Source organism: Ambystoma mexicanum, chromosome 3p, assembly GCF_040938575.1.
Source record: "Ambystoma mexicanum isolate Mex_15411 chromosome 3p, UKY_AmexF1_1, whole genome shotgun sequence".
NCBI lineage: Eukaryota > Metazoa > Chordata > Amphibia > Caudata > Ambystomatidae > Ambystoma > Ambystoma mexicanum.
This window is the reverse complement of record NC_090925.1, coordinates 707,570,379-707,593,617: the sequence shown is the minus strand read 5'-3', so window position 1 is coordinate 707,593,617 and position 23,239 is coordinate 707,570,379. Positions and strand designations below refer to the sequence as shown.

Here is a 23,239-nt window from a genome sequence, read left to right as displayed (position 1 = left end):
TACCCCTAGAAACAACATAGGGGAAGTAAGGGAAACCTACTTTAGAAAGAACTCACTTTGCCCCACTAATAGTCAGGCAGGGCCAGGCATTCAATAATGACCATTCATATGTGGCTCCACTTGACTGTTTTTGCAACTATAAAAGGTGTGGTTTTAAGAACAACCTGAGGAGCAAAGAACAGCAGGAGTGGAAGCCAGGAGAAGACCAGGCTGCCGAGAAGCAGGCCCGGTGTTTGGGAGGGGCTGCAGCATGTCTTGGGAGCTGTGCCTCCAAGGAACTAGAATAAGGCAGCCTGTGTCCTGCTGGTGGCGTTTCTCTTGGGACGTGTGCCGGTCCCAAGGGTGCCTAGGGGCAGATGTTGATACCCTGTGTATCCAGAAGGTACCACCTGTAAACGTGACGCTGTCCGGTGAGTTTCGTGAAAGTCTGTGAGAGAGAAACTCGGGAGCGTGCATTTGAATGCAGTGGAGCGGGAGAAAGGCACAGATAGAAAAGCAAAAAGCAAGTGAAAGCTGGTAAAGCAAAAAACACTAAGAGAGCAGAAACAAAGAATAAAGATGAATGTAGAGAGTGCAAGTGACCCGTTAAGAAGAGTAGGTTCGAAGTGAGCACCAAAGGGTGAAAAGAGGCACGGAGTGTGTGCAAGAGGCACAGGAAAGTGCCAGGGGTACGACAAGGTGAAAGGAAAGAGAACGAAAGACAGTGCAAGTGTGCACAGTAAATGAAAGACAGTAAAGGGGTGCAGGAAGCACCCGAAGAAGGGATACAAGGAAAGCAAGTGCAAGTAATCAAGAGAGGGGACGGATCAGAGTCTCGCCTAGGAGGAGATCCTGGTAGCTTCAAAAGCCTCTTATTGTACCCCACAAGTGGATTGTGTGTGAAAGAAATTTTCATAAAAGAAAAGGTACATCCTGACAGATTTAATTGGTGTTTGGAACTAGAAAGGGGCCTGAGCTTGGGGAAGGGAACCCTAAGAGGCCTAACAAAGGTGAATACTTATTTTGTGAAACAGAGAGACATAAGCTTGGGTAAGGGGAACACTGAGGAGCATAATATTTTGATACTGAAGGAATTGAGACTTGGGGAAGGGAACTCCTAGAAGTTGAAGAGGAACTGTTTTATTTCTTTTGTTGTGTTTGAACTTGGACACGTTGCTTGGGGAAGGGAATCGCAAGGAACCAAAGACATTGAAAGTATTTGAGAATATTGCCGGGGCACTGTAGAGAAAGTCTTACGAATTGCCCTTTTTGATTTAACTCATTTTTGTGACGCTGACCAACTACACCTGGTGGGAAGACCACCTGAAACCAACCTTGGTTTCCTATTGACCCACTATTTTTCCTTTTTAAAGACGTTCTAACATATTTCTGTAAAGATTGAGGGCAAGCATAGGTTTAGACAGACAGATTATTGTTTTGGACTCAACGGCCCTTAGAAACATCAGGTAAGGAACCATCCGTTTAGAGTTGGGGCCAGTTGGGCATTACATCAACCCAGGAACTTTGGTAAATAAAGGTTTTGAAACTAACATCTTTGAGTCTGTGTCTCTCTTGATACCATGCATGTATCACATAATGTATAAACGTCTATAGTACTATGCAGGTTCCTAAATGACTACACCAGTTTGCTGTTTTGAGTCCTTGCACAAAGTAGTCTTGTGACACATGAGCTGGCACTATTATGTCGGTGCGTGTTTGGATTTTTTTGTTGTTCGTGCTGGTGTTTCAATTTTAGAATTTTTTAAATTTTTTTATTTGCAAGCATTTTTTATTTTTCATCAAAGCATTGAGATTTCCATTTATCGCTCCATTCAAATCTAATACAAAAATCCATTGTCTTGATCCATACTTAGCTTTATGATTTTTAAATCACTAATCTACCCCAGCAAATGGTTGATCGACACCCAGGCTCAAGGAAAGGTCTCCCAATAACATTCCTCACATCTCCCCAACCAAATTGTTTTATGCATTCTCCCTCCCTCCCACTTTCATTCTTTACAAGATAGCGAATTCCCACAAAAGTCCTGGCTTATGATGACACTGCTCTTTCTTGGACACGTGTGTGGAATGGATGCTGCACTTGTACATACTATTGGTATTCTCCAGCAGCAAGGGCTGTGATTTATTTCCCTTGCAAGGACACCCCCAAACCTTTACCCACCACTGCACCTTTGTCTGGCCCTCCTTCGTTTTCCAAAACTGGGCTATCCTTAAATGACCCACATTCAAGAGATGTGTCATCAGGCTTGCCGCAGATTGGAATCACTAAAAGGCTATTTAATTGCAATGATTAGACTTCCTCATATCCTCTTGCTATACATCGGCCTTTCACCCTGGACTACTCACCATGGATTTCTTGATGTTATTTTCTTGGCCTGGTCCCAGGTCTCCTTACTTGTGCGCACTGCAGCCTTTCGGCGTGTTGCGTCCTTTAAGAACTACATAATAATAATATAATACTAGAATATGACCCTTTATCCGCATTCCCCAAGACCAGACCAGCACCAATTGTTCCAGTGGCAGAAGAATCACTGTTATATTCCATTTCCGCCCAGCAATGGTGCTCTAGTTAAAATCTATCAATTCTAGGCTGTTTCCTGTTCTACACAAAAGTGAATATTTCCCCCTGCAATCTCTTGATCATCGCTAACAGAATCTGTTTAGGGCGAACACAGAACAAATACAGGACTCTCGACAGTAAAGTCATTTTACTTTTGCTATTCGGGAGAAACGTTATCCATTCTAGCGATCCCATCTGCCCACACCCTGAATCGTCATTTCCAGAGCTCTGACACATTAGCATTGTACAGATCGTTATATTGAGCTATTAATTTCACTCCCAGGTAGGACACACTTTCCCTAGCCCATCCAAGATTTTTTTTCTTCCATATGCTCACCTCAGTTGGCTCCTCAGTAACATTGAGGCCCTCAGATTTCTCGTAATAACTCCTGAAGCCAGAGTCCCATATCATTTAATATTTTCATTACTATGGGCAGTGTTCGACCCGTATTTCCCATGGACAGAAGGACATCATCCATGTATAATGCCAACTTGTGCAGCTGACCCCCAACCATTATACCTTGAATCCCCTCTTCCTTCCTTATCAAACAGGCTAACGGCTCCATAGCCATTGCAAATACCAAGGAGGGCGAGAGTACAACCCTGCCGAGTACCCCTCTGTATTGGGATTATCAACATCTACTCCCCATTAATATCCACCCTTATCGAACAGCCTTGAAATTTAAAACAATATTATCTTCCTAAACCAAATGCCTCTAGAGTGCATGTCAAGTAATTCCAAACCATACTGTCGAACGCCTGTCTGGTGTCTATGGTCCCAAGCATGAATTTCTGATCAGATCTCTTCCCCAATACATAATATTAATCGCCTCCATGTATTGTCATGAGTGGACCTTTCAAAGATGAAACCTGTCTGATCCGGGTGGATCACTTCTCCGAGGACCTTCATGAGTCGCTTCCCCAGTATCTTGGTGAGTTTTAGCATCGCCATTGTGAAGTGAAATCGGGCGGTAACTTAATTGCGCGGTTGTTACCCGGATTAAGTGCCAAAATAGCTGTCGAACCCGCAATATCCGGTGAAACTGATTCACCCTCACCCCCCCCTTCCTCATTTGTGTTTAATATTGTAAGTGGACCCACCAAAACTCATTTGAACGTCTGCATTCCCCAGTCCATCCGGGCACTTGTTTTTCGGCAGGAAATCAATTGCTCTCCTTACTACCTCTTGAATAATCGGACCCTCTAACAGTTATACATCTAGTACTGGTAGCCTAGGCACATTTGCTTCTGCTATTATGTCCCTCTGTTCCACTAAGTCTATCCATTGCTTGTCTAAAATCTCCCTGTAGTACCTGCCGACTATCTCCCATTCATCTATCTCCCACCGACCTTAAACTCCTCTCTCGTCCCTTAATTCTGTTATACAGTTTTTCTGTTTATGCAGTTTTGCAGCCAAGAATCTATTGGCTTTATTTCCCCTCGTATGTATGATTGCTTAGTATGTAGCAGCATTATGAGCTTTCAATTGACTACGAGTCTTCATCAGGGCCCTCCATGCTTCAGCTGATCCGTTCTGTTTATGGACCTCTTCTGCATCCCTTACTGCCAGCTCAAGTTTCTCTTGCCCTCGAGAATGCTGCTGTTTGTCCAATAAACTCACTCCCCACTACTGCCTTACTGGCGTCACATATGGGTTGCCAGTCCTTTCCCTCGCCTCCTTTTTCCCTGAAGTAATTCTGCAGCATCTACTCCATGTGTGTCCTAAAACACTATAAGTTTTGAGGTCTCTCAAAACTTAATAGTGTAGGCACCATGGTTTCCTACAACCCACCTTAGTACTTTCAGACAGAATTCTGACTATTAGAGATATCGAAGGTCAATATCTACTGATGGGACTCCCAAACACCAGAGTAGACAAAATGATCATCAATTCTGGAATGGTCCCTATGAACTGCAGAAGGGGGTGTAATTTGTATTTTCAATCCGTAAATATCGCCAAGTTTCGATAAGACCTAGATCCCTAAATAATCTTGCAACGGCCCCTCTATTGCACTGATTCGTTGCTGTAGGGGCAAGGGTTTATCCATCTCTGGGCCCATTGCGCAATTAAAGTCGCCCCTGACCCCATTCACCACCCGACTGTACAGGAGGGCGGAGCGACCTCTGGTGTGCCCATGGGATCAGAGCTCACCCTCGAGTACTTTTAAGATGAGATAAGTGCACCTTGAGGAGGATGTTGTGCAGGATTCTCTTACTCCAACACAAATCAATAAGGACAAGTCAATGGTTTGGCAAAGGGAAGTCCGTTTAATGACAAGTACAAAAAACGGGGAAACAAATGGAAGTCCACAGTGATGACCTATCTCGCTTCAACTCCCCCATTCTTCATGCAAACAGTAACTTTTATAGTACATTCTCATCATCATTGATGTATAAAACTCATAAGTTTGACTTGCAATTCTATTGGTTGGAAAAGGTAACTTAAGTATAGGTGCTATATCTGTATATGGTAACAGAGCGTGAGGATTGGATAACTCTTATCGGGTGGGCGTCTACGCCCATCCCTCTACATCACTCATGATAGACGTCACTATAAGTACGATGCCCTATTGGTTCTACTATCTATAGGACCCTAGATTATTTGGTCCATTGTGATTGGGTGGGTTACACCCCTAGACGTAAATCTCCACTTTAATTAGCAGAATGGACACGCAGGTGCCTTGTGCCCCAAGATTCACCCTGCCTCCCTTCCATCAATCAGTACTTTAGGGCTATGTGTCAGTTAGTTGGCTGAGGATGACCTCAAAACTGTTGCTTCTTATCAGGAAGAGTTATGGCATCCTCGGGTTCTGGGTGACATCAGACGTTGGTACCGCTTCGCTGGTCATGTGTCAAGCCGTCAAGTGGCACAACGAGTAGAACGCTCGCTTTGACATCAGTGCAGAGCCTGCTAACGCAGGTTCAAATCCTGGCGGGCCAAACTCAGCCTTTCATCCTTCTGAGGTCGATTAAATGAGCACCACACACCGTGGGTAATAATAAGCAGCACTCAGATACCCGAGGGTTCGTAGCGCTATATAAATGCCAAATTATTATTATGTGTCTGTTCACTGTGAATCTGCTTCATTTTCCTGCTTTTCGTGTATTTGATTCTTCCGTAGCCTCGCCACCTGCCTGGGGCCTCCTTATCTCGACCTTCACTGGTTGGCTGCTATGCTCTGAAGTTTCGATTCTTCGAGGTTGCCGCTTTCCTCCCTTCTTGGAGTTGACCTCAACTTCCCAGGCATGAGCTGCTTTGTGCTTAGTTTCGAGTCTGCTCCTTCTCTCTGGCTTTAGCTGGAATATGAATCTAGGCCTGTTTGCCCCCTTGTCGCCTGGGCTTGCTTGTGCTTTTCCAAAATGGAGTCGCACTTGCACAGTGTGCTTCAATGAGGTAGATATATAATTGGCCCTTGCCGCTCCATTCCCCTACTAAGCATTGCAAGCAGTATCGTTTCCTTAGCTTCTTGCGTTCCAAGCCTATTTACAGGCGTTAGCTGGTTGAATACTTCCATCTTGTTTCACAGCTACGTTTCCTTACGTTTCTTTATATATCGACATAGTTTCTTCTTAGAAGTCCATTACATTATCATTCTTTACATTTCGTCCTTGTGTGTCATCTTTCGATCGTCGTTTATGTTCATCTGTACGTCTGTCCGGGCTCTTGTGCCTCATGACTCGCCTTCCATCTAGGCTCTATGGGTCTCTTCGGGGACAGTCTGCAAGTAGTCTTCATTTCGTGTTAACTGCTGGTACGGTTGTCTCAGTGGGTACCGGGCTACCCAGGGTTGTCTGGTTATAGGCACTTCAACAGGCATTGCTCTTCTGATGGGCACTGGGCAGAATCCCAGAGCTGCTCTCTGTTGGCTCATTTGTTCCTCATACGTCACATACCTTGGCAATCATGTTCCAGGTACTTCAAAATGTGGAGCTGGGGTGCAGGCCATGTCTGGGATCTCCTCTACATGACCTTCACAAAGACCACTCAGAAGCTCAATTACAAATTGGTCCTGGCAATCCTTCGGGGCATAAATTTCCACTAGTGTATACAACTGGCCACCCATGTCCCCTATAGTGATTTCTACCGTCAGGATCTTTATGCATACAGTACTTAAAATAAATACAAATACAAATATGCTTTGTTATTTGTATAGCGCAAACCAGGCCCGGATGCAACCGGGCGCATATCTTCAAATGGTAGTTCCATCAAAAGGAGGTCATTACAGTAGCATTAAGTACCAGCATTGGCATATAGGAACAGTGCAAGTTAGTCAGGCATAAATAACAGTCAGAATATACGTCTTTTTCAGTACCTAGGGATCGAGGGGCTCTGGCTGTGGGCAGAACTGAGTGGCCGAGGTGGGATATATTGAGTGAACCGCTAGGCTAGGTAGGAAGTATCCCCTTACCCATCAGTCTTGCTACTCCCTGTTTCTTTTCCCTGATAGAGGGAAAGTATTGCAATGGGAATCGCCTCCTATCAAGCCTCCCCTCGTCCTACACCAACAGGTGATTTCCTGAAGAAAAATGTGGCGCGTTGCATTTCCATCAGCCTCCTATTGTGGGGAGAGTTAAGAGAGACCCTGAACATTCAGGGTCACAGCCCAGGTCATTCAGTTTCCCTAAACCCCACCCTTCTGTAGCCCCAGAGCCTTCCCATTACCCACATATAACCCAAACATTTATCAAATCCCTCCACCAGCAAGCTTCACCCCCCCCCCCCACAATGTTACTGTCTCATAAGTGCCTCCCTAGCTAGGCAAAGGTCAAAACAATCTCCTCCCCCACCCTCATGTTCCATCCAGCTTGAACCCTCCCCATCCCTCCCACATCCATTCTGCCTCCTACTCCCCGCGCCCCCCCCCCCCGACCCCCACTTGGCCTCAGCTTGCACTGTTTATCCCAAGGCCTTTTTGGAGATGGGTCATTTCCATGCTGGAGAACCATCAACTCTGCCACCTCCTCCTCTCTGACAATGCTATAATCCTTTCATTAAAAAATGAACATCAGCCTGCATGTGGGCCTACCTCTATTTTATGTTCTTATCTTGAAGCCAAGTCGTAACCAGTCTCTGGCTTTTCCTTTTCTGTAATGTAGCATAAGCCATGTCTTGATAGATGGCAATAGATGCTTCTCGAAAATGTATCTTTGACCGCATCCTTGCTTTAACCATGATCTCATCTTTAAGCTGGTAGAAATGCACCCTCGTCGCTACATCTGGAACCAGATTTAGTTGTTGTACCCTGGAGGACACCCTATGTGTATTGTAGTCATCATTTTATACAGCACCATTTCTTTTTTTCTTTTTTTATTTCTTTATTGGTTTTTAACAATAAAACAAACTATGATCATCATCATTGTAATATTAACACTCATCAACAAGAATTACGCATTCCCACCCTTCCCCTCCACCCCCAACCCAAGACCACGGTCAACTTTGTCCATTTATATCGAACCGGATATATGGCTAAGACGGTCCGAGCCATCCGAGGTATCGTCCAAAGCAGTAGGATGAAGCAGTGGCACTGTTAACGCCACCCAGTGGTGTAGTTCCTCGCTGGAGTCCAGTCTCGGTTCATGGATTGCAGTTTCCGATGCACCAGTCTCCGCCGCTATCCACCTCGTAAGGTCTCCCCACCACTGCGCCTCGACTGGGGCTCTAGGGCTCTTCCAACTCATGGCTATGCGTCTTTTCGCAGTTATGTAGATCAAGTCTTTGAGTCTGTTCAGAGGCTTATTTTTGTGGCTGCGTTTGCATCCGCCCAAAATGCAGGCTGCGGGATTATGCACTTCAAGTTCGACGTCTGCATTTGCCACCCTATCCTGTACTTGTGTCCAAAATCTGCGTATCTCTGGGCAGCTCCAGAACATATGAGTCATTCCCGCCCTAGGCTCGTTGCATTTGGGGCATACCTGGACCTCCGCACCCTTAAATTTAGATATGGCCTCCGGTGTTAGATAAGCCCTGTTGGTGATATATAGTTGGATGAGCTGTAAGCGGGCGTTTTTAGAGATTTTTTTGTGGTAGTGGGTTATTTTCTCCCATTCCTCACCCTCGAAGTCTCGGCCAAGTTCGATTTCCCACTTTTCTTTGCTTTTGAGTTCATGCCTTGTCGTGCCTTGCATCAGGGCCTCGTAAAGTCGCAAGGTTTCATGGCCTCCTTCGGCAGCGTTCAACAGTGTTTCTATGACCTCATTTTCCGTTGCTAGGTTGGTAGCCACCGGCCATCTGCCCTTCATGGTCTGTATTACTGCTCCATGAAGCAAGAATTGTCCAGCAGGTAGCCCTGTGGTCTCGGCGAGGTCGGAGAAAGATATGATCTCCTGGTCCTGGACCAGGTCTCCCAGGGTAGCTGTTCCGCAGGGTTCCCACTGGGCACACGTTTCTAATAAGCCCCAAGTATGATTGGCCATAATTGCTGCAATGGGGATTTGTGGGGAATAGGGATCAGCTGACCCCACTGTTCTGCAAGCCCTTTTCCAGAGCTGAATTCCGAGCTTGGCCAAGTATGGGTAGCATCGCCGGGTTCCATTCCCAGCCCAGAGTAGATCCCTGAGAAGGCTTGTTGGAGGAGTCTGGTATCTATGGTGATCTCGTCGGACATCCATCGCATCACGTGCCTTAGCTGGCTTGCGAGGTAGTACAGTTCGAAGTTGGGGACTTTCATTCCTCCCCTTTCATAGAGTCTTTGAAGTGTCTCTAGCGCCACCCTGTGCCTGCCTCCCTGCCAGAGGAACCGTCTACATAGTTTATTAATATTTCTGAAGAAGGAGGGGGGGGTGTTGAATGGTACGTTCGTGAAATTGTGTAATAGGCGGGGTAGCGCAACCATTTTGAGGAGACCCGCTCTCCCGGCCATCGAGAGCGGAAGCTTACCCCAGAAATCCATGGATTTTTCCAGGGCGTCCTTCGCTCTCACCGTGTTGAGGATATGTTCCGTGTAAGGATTTCGGTGTATGGTGATTCCCAGGTATATAAAGGAAGTCACTTGCCATTTTAGGTCTAGGGGGTGTAGGGATCTAAGGTCCTCTCTATACAGTGCAGCCAGTGGGTAAAGGCAGGACTTATCCTTATTAATTTGGATTCCCGTATATTTATAGAATCCGTCTAGGGTCTCAAGAATGTAGGGCAAGATGTGTTCGGGGTTGTGAAGATATAATAGGGTATCGTCCGCATACATGGAGACGAGATGGGTCACTCCTTCAATCACAATGCCCCCATCTCCGAATTCCTGTCTAAGGTATGAGGCTACAGGTTCAGTGGCGATGATGTATAACATCGGAGAGAGCGGGCAGCCCTGACGGGTGCCTCTGTGGAGGGACCATTTGTCAGAGAATGTCATGTTTGTTCGCACCCTGGCAGTTGGGTTGGTGTAAACTAGCTGGGTCCATTTCAAGAAGGCCGGTCCAATCCCCATTTTCACCATAGTGGCATACAGCCATTCCCACCGCACTGAATCGAAGGCCTTGGTGACGTCCAAGGATGCAATAGCATATTTCTGGGGCTTCTGTTCCGTACTGTATATGATATGGTGCATCCTGCGCAGGTTCTCGGTTATGGAGCGCCCGGGCACGTATCCCGTTTGGTCCTGGTAGATCAGGTGGGGGAGGACCCTTCTCAGTCTATTCGCTAGCAAGGAGGTTAGGATCTTACTATCAACGTTTAACATGGAGAGAGGCCTGTAGGAGCCGCAGTCCGTCCCGTCCTTTCCGGGTTTCAGGAGGGAAATAATTATAGCTTGCCTCATGGAGTCAGGGTGGGTGCCACATTCGTAAGCTTCGTTAAACACCTGCGCCAACAATGGGTCCAAGGTCTCCTCATATGACTTGTAAACTTCCCCGGGGAGGCCATCAGTGCCAGGGGTCTTTCCAGACGGAAGAGATCTAATGATTACCTTAACCTCATCTGGGGTTATGGGCTCGTCTAGGGTTTCGGTCATTTGTGAGTCCAGCATGGGAAGGTCAATGCTGTCTAGGACATCACCAATGCCAGTGTCGATTACGGGCGGGGTCTCGGAGTACAGTTTACAATAAAAATCGGAGAACACTGAGTTGATTTCAGTTTGGGTGTGAGCGGTGGAGCCATCTGGCTTGCGTATTTGGCAAATGGGTGTTCTGGGGCTTTCCCTTTTATATAGCCAGGCTAAGAGTTTGCCGGGTTTATCACCTAGGGCATGAGTTCTCTGTGTATTTGGCGTAGCTCATCTTCCCCAGGGATTACCAGTGTGTTAAACAGGTTTGTCTTAGGTCGGTTATTTTCTGTAGGTGTTCTGGGGATGAGTCCACCTTGCCCTCCAATTTGCCCAGCTCCCTTTCAGAGTGCTCAAGAGAACATATGATAGATCTTCGGGCCCCTCCTATGGCTGCGGTCATCTCACCCCGCATGACCATCTTGTATGCCTCCCATGCGGTGCCAATGTATTCAACGCTATTCAAATTTCTGTCCCAGTAATCCTCGGATCTGTCTGCTATGTGTTCTCGGAAGGCCGTGTCCAGAAGGGCTTCGGCCCTGAGTCTCCAGGTGGGGACAGGGGGTCTGGGCGGGGAGACCTCCCAGGTGGCCAGCAGCGGGGAATGGTCAGAGAGCACCCTGGACAGGTACCGGGCATCGCCAAACATTGCTTGTTGCTCTTGGCTTACGAAAAGATAGTCCAGCCTGGTGTGGACGGCGTGAGGAGGGGAGCAGAAGGAGAATTCTCGCTGGTCTGGGTGTTGTTCTCTCCACAAGTCTCGGAGTTGTAGCTGCTGTGACAGCTTGGATAGTATTTTGGCTGGTGGAGAAGGGCGGGTATGTTTATTATCCAACCTGTTTTTCAGGGGGTCTAGGGTGCAATTGTGGTCGCCGCCCCATATCATGATGTTGTCTCTGTAGGAGCTGAGTCGTGAGTATAAAGAATGGAAGAAATGGGTTGCGTCGTGGTTAGGTGCGTAAGTGCTTACTAGGCATATCTCCCTGCCTTCGATTGTGCCGCACACTAATACCATCCTGCCCTCATCGTCTGTTTTAGAGCTTACTAATCTGAAGGGGACAGAAGGGTCCATCCAAATCAGGACTCCTCTGGCATAAGAGGAGTAGGAGGATCCTATCAGAGTACCCCGCCATTTCTTGGCCAACAGCTTCAATTTGTCCGCAGTTAGATGCTTTTCTTGGAGTAGGACTATCTTGGCTTTGTTTCTTTTGACGTAGACAAGGATGCGGTGTTGCTTCACAAAGCTATTCTTGCCTCTGACTTTCCACGTCATGATTTTTATCGAGTCAGCCATGGGAATCATAGGGTCTTGTTTCTGTATCAAGTTTGCCCAGAGGTCCCGCAAGTGACGGGTGGCGTGTGGAGTTAATTTGTGGTCTTTGTTTTGTGGTGGTTTTTGGATATAGGTCCGGACTATGGTTTCTCCATCCCATATTGTTTGCTTTGATAACTGCGAGCTCAACCAGCATAGGGACGCAGCTTTATCCAAGCGGACTGCAATGGTCGTTAGTGGTCTTGGTGTTTCCCCTTTCCGGCACCTAACTTCTGTGCCAACTCCCGTTACCCCCTCCCCCCATAACTTTGAACATCCCAAACATAAAACGTGTCGAGCGAGGTCTCCCTTGTTATGACAGCCCCGTTTCCGCTCCTTTGGTCGTGCATCGGTCGCTTGGTGCCCTACGGGCCGGTATCTATGTACCCCTAAAAGAAAAAACTTCAGGGGGAAGAAGAGTGTTCGTCTCGGGCGTCTCACTGTGAGGAATCGAGCCAGCTGCGTTGTGTTCGGCCATTGCTTAGTGCGGCCCCCTGAGGGTCGTTCGGTCAAGGTGTAGCTGTTGAGGGGTGAGGCTCAGCGTGGTTGTCGCCTCGTCTCTTCAATGTCAGGAATCTGTTCTTTATCCATCCAGTCCCGTGCTTCTGTCGAGGTATCGAAGAGGTAGTACATCGTTGTTGCGTATCACCTTCAATCTGGAGGGGTATAGGAGCATGTAGCGCAGCCCGGCGGACTTCAATCTGGCTTTGGTGTATATGAATTGTGCCCTCTTCATTTGAACCTGGAAAGTGTAGTCTGGGTAGATGGATATTTTGGCTGAGTCTCTGCAGATTTGGCCTCCTGATCGCGAGTAGGCCAGGATGGTTTCACGATCCCTGTAGTTAAGAACCTTAGCAATCACTGGTCTAGGCGGGGTGCCGGGGGGAGGATTTTTCGTGAGGGATCGATGGGCTCTCTCTATTGTGAAACCCTGGGAGAGTTTTCCTGCGCCTATCTCCTGAAGTAGGAGGGTTTCCACATAGTTCGTGGGGTCTGATCCCTCAATGCCTTCCGGCAAGCCCAGGAGGCGGATGTTGTTCCGGCGTGCGCGCCCTTCTGCCTCCTCGGCCCTGTCTTCCAAGTTTTTCACTTTTTGCTGGAGTGCATCTACATCTTTGAGGAGCACCGTTTTGGCTTCTGTGTTTTCACGAACCTGGGCTTCTAGTGTATTGGTCCTGTTGGCCAAGGAACGGACGTCTTGGCACAGGAGGCCCAGGTCTATGGCCAATGCATCAATTTTGTGCTCAACGGTCGTTTGGAACAACTTAATGGCTTCGAGGATCTGAGTGTTGCTTGGTTCCTCCACTGGAGGGTTGGGCAGTTCTTCGGCGATTGTCGCATTCATGGTTTTAGACGCCGTGGGCCCCCCGCCATGAAAGTGTCAATGGTGGTCTGGTGTTGCTTAGACCTTGCCCCCTTAGAGGACATATCGACAGGTCCGCAGACGCTTCTCTGACCCTGGTGCAGGTTTGGGTGGTCAGGGTATGGTGGGGCTGTGAGGCCGTGCGTTTTTTGTGTGGCAACGTTAATGGCTGAGCTATTGTTGAAGCACGGTCAGAGTAGGAGCCGGGGGAGAAGACAGCGGTAGGGCCCGTGGTATGCTGTGGGCCGCTCCAGTGGTATCAGACCAGATGGGTAGTACCTGTGCAGGGGCCGGGCCCTGTTGTCGAGAAGTATCTGCAGGGGCCGCTCCGCTGAGCTTCACGGATGTCAGGGTGCCGTGGTTGCGCGTTACACCAAGTCTGTGCAATGTCTATGCACGGCGCATTATGCAGGAAGTCGCAGTGCGTATGTTGGGCGTGGGGGGGGGCGGCTAGCGTGGACCTGCCGGTGCACAGCTGGTGGGCTCGTTCCCCCCCCACCCCCCTGCTCACCTCGTAGATGTTGCGATGTCTGGGCTCACGGATCCGAGTCGCATCAGCGGCCCTCACGTCGGGCTGCGTCCCGGGTGCTTCTCCTCTCGATCGCGCACCCGGCTGTTCGAGTGCTCTGCTGGTCCCCACTTCAGTCGGGCTGGGCCTCCTTGTGCAGGCGTCTTCTCCGCTCCGGCGGCTTAGGCGCTGCAGCTCAGATGCAGCCCTGGTGTATGGGCTGCAGCCTCGATTGGTGTACGGGAGCCGCGTCCCGGGTGCCTCTCCTCTCGTCCGCGCACCCGGATGTTGCGACGCCTGGGCTCGTGGATCCGAGTAGCAGCAGCAGTGCCGGGGGCCGGGGGCTGTCCTTGCGTCAGGTTGGGCTCCACGTCCCGGGTGCCTCTCCTCACGTTCGCGCACCCGGCCGTTCGAGTGCTCTGCTGGTCGGGCTGGGCCTCGTTGTGTAGCACAGGCGTCTTCTCCGCTCCGGCGGCTTAGGCGCTGCGGCTCAGATGCAGCCGTAGTGTATGGGCAGCAGCCTCGATTGGTGGGCGGGAGCCGCCATTTTGGGTACAGTCCACGGGATCCTGTCACAAGGCCGGCAAGGCAAAGCAGGTCACTCAGGACCACGGAAATCAGCCCGCAGATGCAGGATGGTGTCAGCCTTCGGTGAGGAGGTTTGCAGGCGTCAGGGGTCCGTAAATTATAGGTAAAGGCAGCTTATGATGGTCGCATCTGTCGGAGCGCACAAAGCCAACGTCGTCTTCGCATGGCGGTTAGCCACGCCCCTCGACTACAGCACCATTTCTATGGTCTCAATGCGCTTTATGGTTGCAACGCCCGCGGGGACTGAAGTACAGGTATGGGAAATTCTAAGTGTTTAATTCTGCCAGGATTAGGACATAGGAGGGCCGGTCAGGCCCCACTAAGCAACCCAATGGTCAGGCACGTGAGTGCTTTCTGTGGTTAAGACGGAGAGCTTATGCAGGAAACTCGATGTGTGCCCAGCTAGACCAAAATTTGTTGTAGGTTGTTGCTGTATACTAATGGCAGATGAGTTGAGGCACTTCGGAGAGTTTCATTGTGGGTGGCTATACGAGCAGCTAGACCGGATTTGACATAGCCAAAGCTGCATTCTAGAGGGCATGGATGGGGAGCAGTGCCTGTGGTCTGTGTCCACAGACGTGGTGCGATTATCCATACTTTAAACTCGGACAGAGTTCATCATCGATATATAGCTTTGCTAGATCTCCAAAGGCGATAGTGGGATAAAGGTCTACGTTTGGAACACAGCAGTAAATTGAAGAACGCTAAAATTTGAGACTCAACAGTAAAGGGAGGAACACCTAAACTTGAGCCTCAACTTGAGATATTTGTGAAAGGGAGATAACGCCTACGATTGAGACCAAGCAGCAAATGGAGGAACACCCAAGCATGAGACACAGCAGTGTGAAGGCATCATGAAGCAAGACACAGACAAACAGATTCAGAATTCAAAACAAACTCTTCTATTAACTTAAATGTCAGGATGGAAAAAGGTCTAACTTGCCCTATGCTAAGGTGGGATTTCCCTACCTAAATGAAACTAAGGAAAGTCAAAGAGTTCAACTTGAGAATCTGCCTGTGTCCAAAACCTATGCTTGCCCTTGCAACTAATCTATACAGTGTGTATGGATGTCAGCAACCAAAGGAAACGGTGTCCGACATAAAGTTCTGAGCTTCTTCCAGCTCGCAACTTCCTTTCAGCTCCCTTCCCTAAAGTATGAAATAGTTCTAACAAAAAGTCTCAATCACCTTTCTTAAATTCAGGATGATGCAGTTTTAGCCAATATTCGGGGTTCCCCTCCCCCAAGTTCCAAAACACAAAAATCTCTTGAGACTCTGTTCTCAAGTCAATAAATGTTTCAAGTGTTTGCTAGCCTAAGACTTCGTGTCAGAATCACAAAAATATCCTTGGTATTTTTAGGGTCCCTTGTCACACTTGCACCCCCCTTTTTAATTGTTGGTTTTCATGTAATCATCTTGACTGTGTTGGATTAAGCTTCAGACTTCCAGTTGATTCTGCTTTCAATGTATATTTCTATTATATGTAGCTTTCACACAATGTAATATTGAATATGCCTTTCTTGGGTTCAATGTTAAAGTTCTCTTCACTTTAGATTTTAACATATAATATGTTTTTTAAAGTTTCGTTTATTTTAGGACTCAGCATACGTCCATTTTACTTGAATGGAAAGTTTTGCTCATTTTAGGATTCAGCATGTAGTGGTTTTAAAGCTTCATTCATTTTAGGATTCAGCATATGGTCACTTTTCTTTCTTTATTTTTTTAATGTTCTGTTCACTTCTGCACTCAAGATGTAACAGTTCTGCTTATTGGTGGAGTTTTCATTCAGTTTGGTATTCAATAAAGATGGGTTGCATTCATAATGCACTTTCTGTTCAACCTGCTGTGTAATAATGCTTCAGTTTGCTTTACATATAACGCCTAGCACTCTGACTTTCAAAAACATGTTTCCTTAAACATGCGAGCACCCCGATACAAACAATACCTTTAGAATGACAGAGTTCAAACGCTTGGCACCGGGTTTCTGACTTTTTTGCGTTCACAGCTTTCCCTGCAGCATAGATTGTACGGCCTTCTGATGTTGATGTCAGGGGTACAACTCCTGCCCCTCAGGCACTCCTGTGGCGACCTCCTGACACAGGGAAATGAGCACCTTGACCACAAGGGAAAGGGACAGCCTCTCCACACGGTTCCTTCATAATGTTCCGTCTGATCCACGTAGCCTCATTTCCCACTCCACGCTTCCATATCCGCCTCCTTGCAGACCTCAGCATCTCAGCGTGCCTATCAAATAAGGTGTTTTGCCGCTTGCACCAGCCATCCTGCTGTTTCTCCTGTCGCTCCCTTTACTGTTGGGCTGGTCTCCTTTCATACACCTACAGCCCCATGACCGGATGCAGGTGTGGATGGCCAATCAGCCCAGCCTGATCGCAATTAAAGGGAAATGCCTTACCTTCACCACTCGTAGCTGGCATCTTCTTCATCCCAGTGTTGTCAGGTGTTCTATGTGGGGAAACAAGGGGAGTGGACTTGAAATAACCTGGAAGGGTTGGTTGGCAATAGTGAAAGGGGTATACCATGTCTCATCTGCAAGCCCCATATTCTTTCTCACCCTCCTTCTGGGTCCAAAGCCTGTAATTTCTCCTTATATTATGCTGACCAAAGGTAATCGGGTAGCAATATCCCACAAAGGCTTCTGGGACTAAGAGTTCATCACGAAATGGAAAGGGGAAATACTGCATCTCACCTGAGGATACTTCATTGCCATTCACCAAGAACCCTCCACCCAGGTTATCCTCCCTCGCGTCTCCACCCCCCAGGGTCAGGATCCAAAAGTGATGGCCTTTCCCTGGCCAACTGCGCAGAGGATCCAAGGGGAATAGATGTGAGGATGCCCTCAGGTTTCTCACAGCATCAAATGGAAGAATGCCTAGACATGAGACAGAGCAGCAAATGGAGAACCACCTGGATGTGAGAGATGAGCAGTGGGAGAACGCCCAAGTTTGATACACAGCATTAAATGGAAAAACGCCTAGATTTGAGATATTTGAACAGTGAGAGCAACGCCTAAGTTTGAGATACTTGTTTCTCCATTTGCTGCTGTAAGTATGAGACCCAGCAGTACATGGAGTACCACCTGATTTTGAGACATTTGAGCAGAGTGAGAAACAGTTAATACATAGCAGTAAATGGAGAACCAGCTAGATTTGAGACTCAACAGTACATGCTGTGTTTTGAAAGGTAATAAGTGTGGTGGGGCTAAACTGGAATACAGTAATTGCTCTATTGCCTTCCAGACCACATTTATCTTATCGGTTGCTGCTGATTGACAGTGGCAGGCTTCACATGTGAACATGGCAAACACTTCGAGAACTGCCCTTTGCCTTGGGGTCCTTAGTCGAATCAAGGATGATGTCACATGGCGTCCGTATCCTCCAGTATGTGCCAGAAAAGATCCTTCACATGCCCTTCTAGGTCCCCATCTTCAATTGACCTAGGGATGCCCCTTATCCGGACATTGTTACGTCTCATTAGATTTTTCTGCATCCTCCTGTTTCGTAAGGACAAAATCCATTTGTTGTTCCAGCTCCTTCCGTCGTTCTGTCATCTCAGCCTCTTTATGCGCTTGATCACATAGCATTGTTTCTAGCTCCTTCAACCTCTTGTCTGCTGCCCACAAATAATTATCGAGGTCCATTATAGATTTTGCTAGACTAGTCGCACTCTCCTTTTTATTTCTTTTTATAATTCCATCAACATGAGCTGCCAGTCAATTTCTGTAGTCGGGATATCCTCAGCTGCCATACTAGCTGTGGGAGAATGTATCTGCACTGCTGTCTGCTCCTCTTGGAACTATCCTGCGCCTGTATTAGGCTTTTAATGTCCCCAGAATGTGGCCCCTTTTTGTTTATTCATCAGCATAGCCATTGTAACACCAACCTCGAGACCCTTTGCTACTCGAACCTACAGTTTCCAGTCACCCGCTCTCCAATCCGAAGCATTGGGGCAATTTCTTACTGCTAGCAGTCCTCTGTATCCTTCACAGCCACCCCAGTGTAGGACAAACCCCGGCCTCCACACACTGAAGTGCTTCAAGAAGTGTTCCACCTCTTCCACTATTAAGTTGCCACCTTCTAAAGAACTCGTACCTAACTCCAGCCACTCCCACAAATCTGCTATTCCTCTAGTATAAACTTATTGAAAGAGGAGGAAGAGCACCTTCACATCCACATGGCCGGCCTTCCGTCCTGCCAACCCGCCGGTCCCTCACAACAGACCTTCCACTGCAGCTCTCTGCTCTCCCATCCAAGGCTCCCCGTTTCTCCCCTTTCCCTCTGCTTCCAGTAAATTAACAAGGGGGGTCCTGGGAGTCCCTCTGCCAGACATTAGTCCTGCTTGCGAGAGACTTACCCAGAGTCTTTAGCTCACTACCTTTCACAGAGAAGAAACATCCTAAACATATCAGTATTTGTCCTGCCCTGAGGCAGTCCAGCACCGAAATGCTAGGCAATTCTCCTCTGAACAAGAGTACCAACAGCATCCCCAGACACGTGTTTCGGTCTGGTTGGACCTCATCAGTAGGGAGGAGCTGTGCCTCTCTAAGAATAGTGAGCAAGTGGTCCACGTCTGGATTCCCCTAGTAACTTAGGGTGAGACCCAAAGTTACTTGCATATGCAAATTAACAAGGGGGGTTCTTCCAGTGCAAGACTCTGCGTATCTCCTGCTTATTCGCTGCATATCTCCCCAGGGTTCAGCGTGGGCGATCGAGTGATTGAGGGACCTCTCTTCCAAAAAGTATTGTAGGGGGATTTGCTCACCTCACTCCAACACTTATTCCTCGCCGGGTCCTCTCACGCCCAGAGGCTCCTTTTGCTCGTGGAGCACCGGACCTGCACTCCGCTCGTAGTTCTAGCCGCTATTTTACCTAATTCTCTCTGGGCCGTTACCTCCCGCCTAACTCTCCTCTCTGGCTCCTTTCCCCTATATTTCCACCTTGAGCGAGGCACAACAAGAGCCCCTTCACTCCTGGGGGGGGGCAGGCGGGTTGCAGTGAATTTTCGCCTCCCATGTCAGGCTCCAGTGGCTTCCTGCACTAGAGTAGTGGTGATGCAAATCCTTGCAGTACTAGTGTGCTTGTTTGTGATTCGTTGTTGGTATGGTAGTAGGGTGGCAAGATTTGCATTAATGCATCGGTAGGTATTTGCTTGTGCTAGTGTGCCATTGCATGCATCAGTGGAGTAACTTGTGGATGAGTGAATTCTTTCAATGTTGACGTTGTGCTGACGTGAGGGTATTTTAACCAGCGTTGTGGCGTGTAAATACTTGCATTCGTTTAAGCCAATCCTCTCGCTAAGATGTGGCGTGCAGCTGTAAGAATCTTTACAGAAGTGTACTGGTGCGTGAATATAGGCTATCTGGTGGGCCTGGCAGGAGTCAAAGAGGTTTCAACTTTCAGGCTGGGGGTGAGGGAAGGTCTGCTTCAAAGGGAGGCATAATCCAGTTGCAGCAACACCTTGGGGGCTGGTGGATTTCACTCACATCCCGCACCTTCCATCGATGGCAAAACGAGGTTCTGCATTGGTTGTACAATTTAGTTTTAAGCAAGATTCCCCCACTGGGTTGCTGTGCTTGCCGTACCCTCACAAAGTGTCTTTTTTAGTTACTTTGTTTCCTTTCACACCACTTTCGTTGCTTTCTGACCATGGAGTATCCAGTATTGCCTCTTTCGCTCACATTCAAATGAACATGCTGGCTGGGAACACGCAGACAACAGCGGGTCACTCGCAGACGGTGAACTCACCGGATAAGTTGCTTTCCTCTGCTTAATGCTCGCAGGACTTCGGTGACCAAGACATGTCTCGTCTCGACAAACAAACTCTTGGACCGCCTTCACTGCCGTCACATTAATTCAGAGCCTTTGCTGCTCCTAGGAGTCTCTGGTGCAACCCTGCCACCAGAGATCTCCTGGCTTCCTTCACCTCTCCTGCTTCCCGCTGTGAAATCTCTGCACAATGCTTTGACTGGGCAAGCCTTTCTCTTTCACACTGTGCACCTTTGCACTGGTCATGATTAGTGGTCCTGGCGTCTGCTCGTTCCTCCACGGCCTGCACTGCTTCTTCTTCTCCTTCAGCCTCTTCTTTCTCTTCTCTACGAGCTGCACCCGAGGGGCAATTTAAGCCTCTGTATCCCTCAGGTGTGGGTCATGTAGGTTAATTAGTTGACCACTGCTACAGTTCTGTCCTGCTACATCCCTCTCCTCTTCTCAGTACTGAGGGAATTATGGCACTTGAAGTCCCCAGCTAAAAGGTTAGCTTTTCTAACGTTTTCAACTCGACAATAAGCCATTAAAAGATTAGGGCTTCGAGGAAAAATGAACTGGGGAATCGACCTGTTTCCTCCCCCATGTGATCCGACTGCAAAATACCACCCCCCAGGGTCTAGATCAGGAAGCATCTGCCTTCGCCTGGCCACATGTGGAAGGTTTAGGTCGAGGTTTTGAGGGGAATCATGACTGAGTTATAACAGCATTGACAGATTTTGGGTGAGCATTGGCTGCTCATGCCCTACCCTGTCTAAGCCTGTGGGACTGTGGAGTGATGCGTGCTAGGCATGGACTGCGCACAGGCCCGAGGGAGGGTTATGCAGAGAGCCTGAATGGTTAAAGCAGAGATAGCAGTAAGTTAACTCGCACAGTTCCTCTGGAGTGTAACTTAATTAGCATGAAAAAATAAAACCAACCCAGGATAGAATCCGGAGAGGAAAAGTCACACAAAGTGAAACCTATGTCACAGTGGCAAAAGAGTGAAGAGAACACACAGCTGAGTGAGATGTGCAGCACAGCAGGAAGTAGCAGCACCACCAGCCTTTCTGCACAGCCCCCGGCATGTTAACCATAGAATGGCAACAGGCGTTGCAGAGCTTCAAGGTGTATATGCAAGCATCTGAGAAAAAAGAAAGTCGCAGTATTGATAAATGCACAGGGAATAGAAGGCCAACAGTGGAGAGAAGAGCAAGAGTGGATTTAAAGGGGAAGTAAGAGATTTCTATGTTTTAACTAGAACTAACGAAAGCGAGAAGCGGCAAAGGGCGGATGGAGGTTCTGAGTAGGTTGATGAAGGGAAATCAAGGTACCAAGGTAGATGGGGGCTGGGGGTGGGGGCGAGAGCATGGATAGATTTAAAGACCAGACAAAAAAATGTAATTCACGACGACGGTGCACAGGGAGCCATTTTAAGGCAGGCAAGGTAAAGTGAAATGTGCACAGAGGGATGAAGACCCAATAAGGTCCTATCCGCTGAGTGCAAGCTAGAATGTAGTCGAAGGAGGGCATAGTTTGGTAGGGCAATATAAAGTGAAAAACAATAGAGGCAAGAAAGAACCGGGGATTGGAGCAAGGCTTTGGTGGAAGAGAAGGGAGAAAGACGGCCATTTTGCAGAGGCGCATTACACCATGCTGAAGGATTCTTTAGTGGTGAGGTGCAAGAACATGAAAATGCAGTGTAAGAATCCAGCATTATATGAGGCATTGACATTAGCACACAGTGTGGAAGAAAGCACACTGTATAGTTGGAAATAGCAAAAACCTAAGTTCTGGGACAGAAGTCGTGCAAGTAAACGAAGTTCAGTAGAAAATGACTAGAATGAAGAGAGCCAAATGGCCGACAGTCGAGAGAGACAAAAGGTACATTGGAAAGAGACCCAGTACCAGAGGGAATGCTTCTGGTGTGGAATGCGCAGGCATGCAGATCACGACAGAGAATACCCCACTTTGGGAAAGAGCTACATCAAAGGCCAAAAAAGGCCACTTTTCTAGAGCTTGTCGATGTGGGAGAGGAGGGGGGATGCTTGTGGTGGGGAAGGGGGGGAGTGGGTGAAGTGTGTTTCTGTGTTTGAGTGGGGAATGTGGCTGAAAGGGGGGGGGGGGTTTGGGTGGAGAAACCTCCCGAATTGATTGAAATCCAGGCAGCGCAGGAGAAGGTTTGGCGTAGGGATGTTGGGTGGGGCTGGAGGAGGGGTTCGGAGAGGCGATCGCCTTCCTCAGAGTTGGAGGGGGGGCGGGTCAGAGTGTGATATTTTGGAGGCCACACAAAATCGACCGAAATAAATTCGTCTTTAGTGTTTTGGCTTTCAAATGCGATATCCCATAGAACCCTAGGAACAGAGGAAACTCAAAAGGTGGTGAAGTAAATGGGGGGGTGGGGGTGAGCCTGGACAAGAGAGATTACTTGTCAGTAGCGTTTGTAGACTACCCCAAAGTCAGACGTGCGTGTGCAAAATGGGATAAACATGGCGAGATGTAGTAATTCCTCCCTCAAATCTCTGAAAGTGACCAAATATGGCCAAGTAATGAAGGGCACATGGACATGACTCGAGCCAAGAGGAGATTAAGGGAGTAATACTTGTGGCCCTGAAGTAGAAAGGCTACTAGCCAAATGCACGATATGCAGACAAGGTGGCAAGAGGCTGACTACGATCCCTGCAACACTAGTAAATGTAAAATGTCTGGAGCAAGCGTGGACACACATCAAAGTAGACTTCGGAGGACCAAAAGTATGCCAAGGCGATAGTGATCTACACCTCCAAAAGAGGCCGGAGTGCACTTCATGCAAGAGCTCACAACACAGTCTACCATAAAAGTCCTTGAACATGGGTTCCGTAAAGAAAGTTATCCCAAATGTGTGGTTACTGACTACTGGGTTCGGTTCACCTTTGAGGAAATTAGGAGATTCCTGAGAAAGGACGACATCAGGCAAAAGAGATCCACATTCTACTGCCCCCAGGGCAATGGACAGGTTGAGAGGATGAATGTGGTATCGTACAAGCAACAAATCGGGGTGATCCCGGTTGCAAAGACCTCTGCAGAAGTATAGCTGCACACCGAATGCTGCACAACAGTGTGACAGATCTGTCACCATTTTACTCAGTGAGAAACACCAAGTTGTCTCCACAGTGGAGAACAGAAACCGGCACGCGCGA

At 48.1% G+C, this 23,239-nt stretch overlaps 1 protein-coding gene across 3 annotated transcripts in view; it reads left to right on the top strand.

The window, feature by feature from the left end:
• Nucleotides 1-23,239, top strand: part of RGS14 (regulator of G protein signaling 14) — a 507,547-nt gene that overhangs the window by 19,024 nt on the left and 465,284 nt on the right. The gene's annotated exons all lie outside the window — the stretch shown is intronic.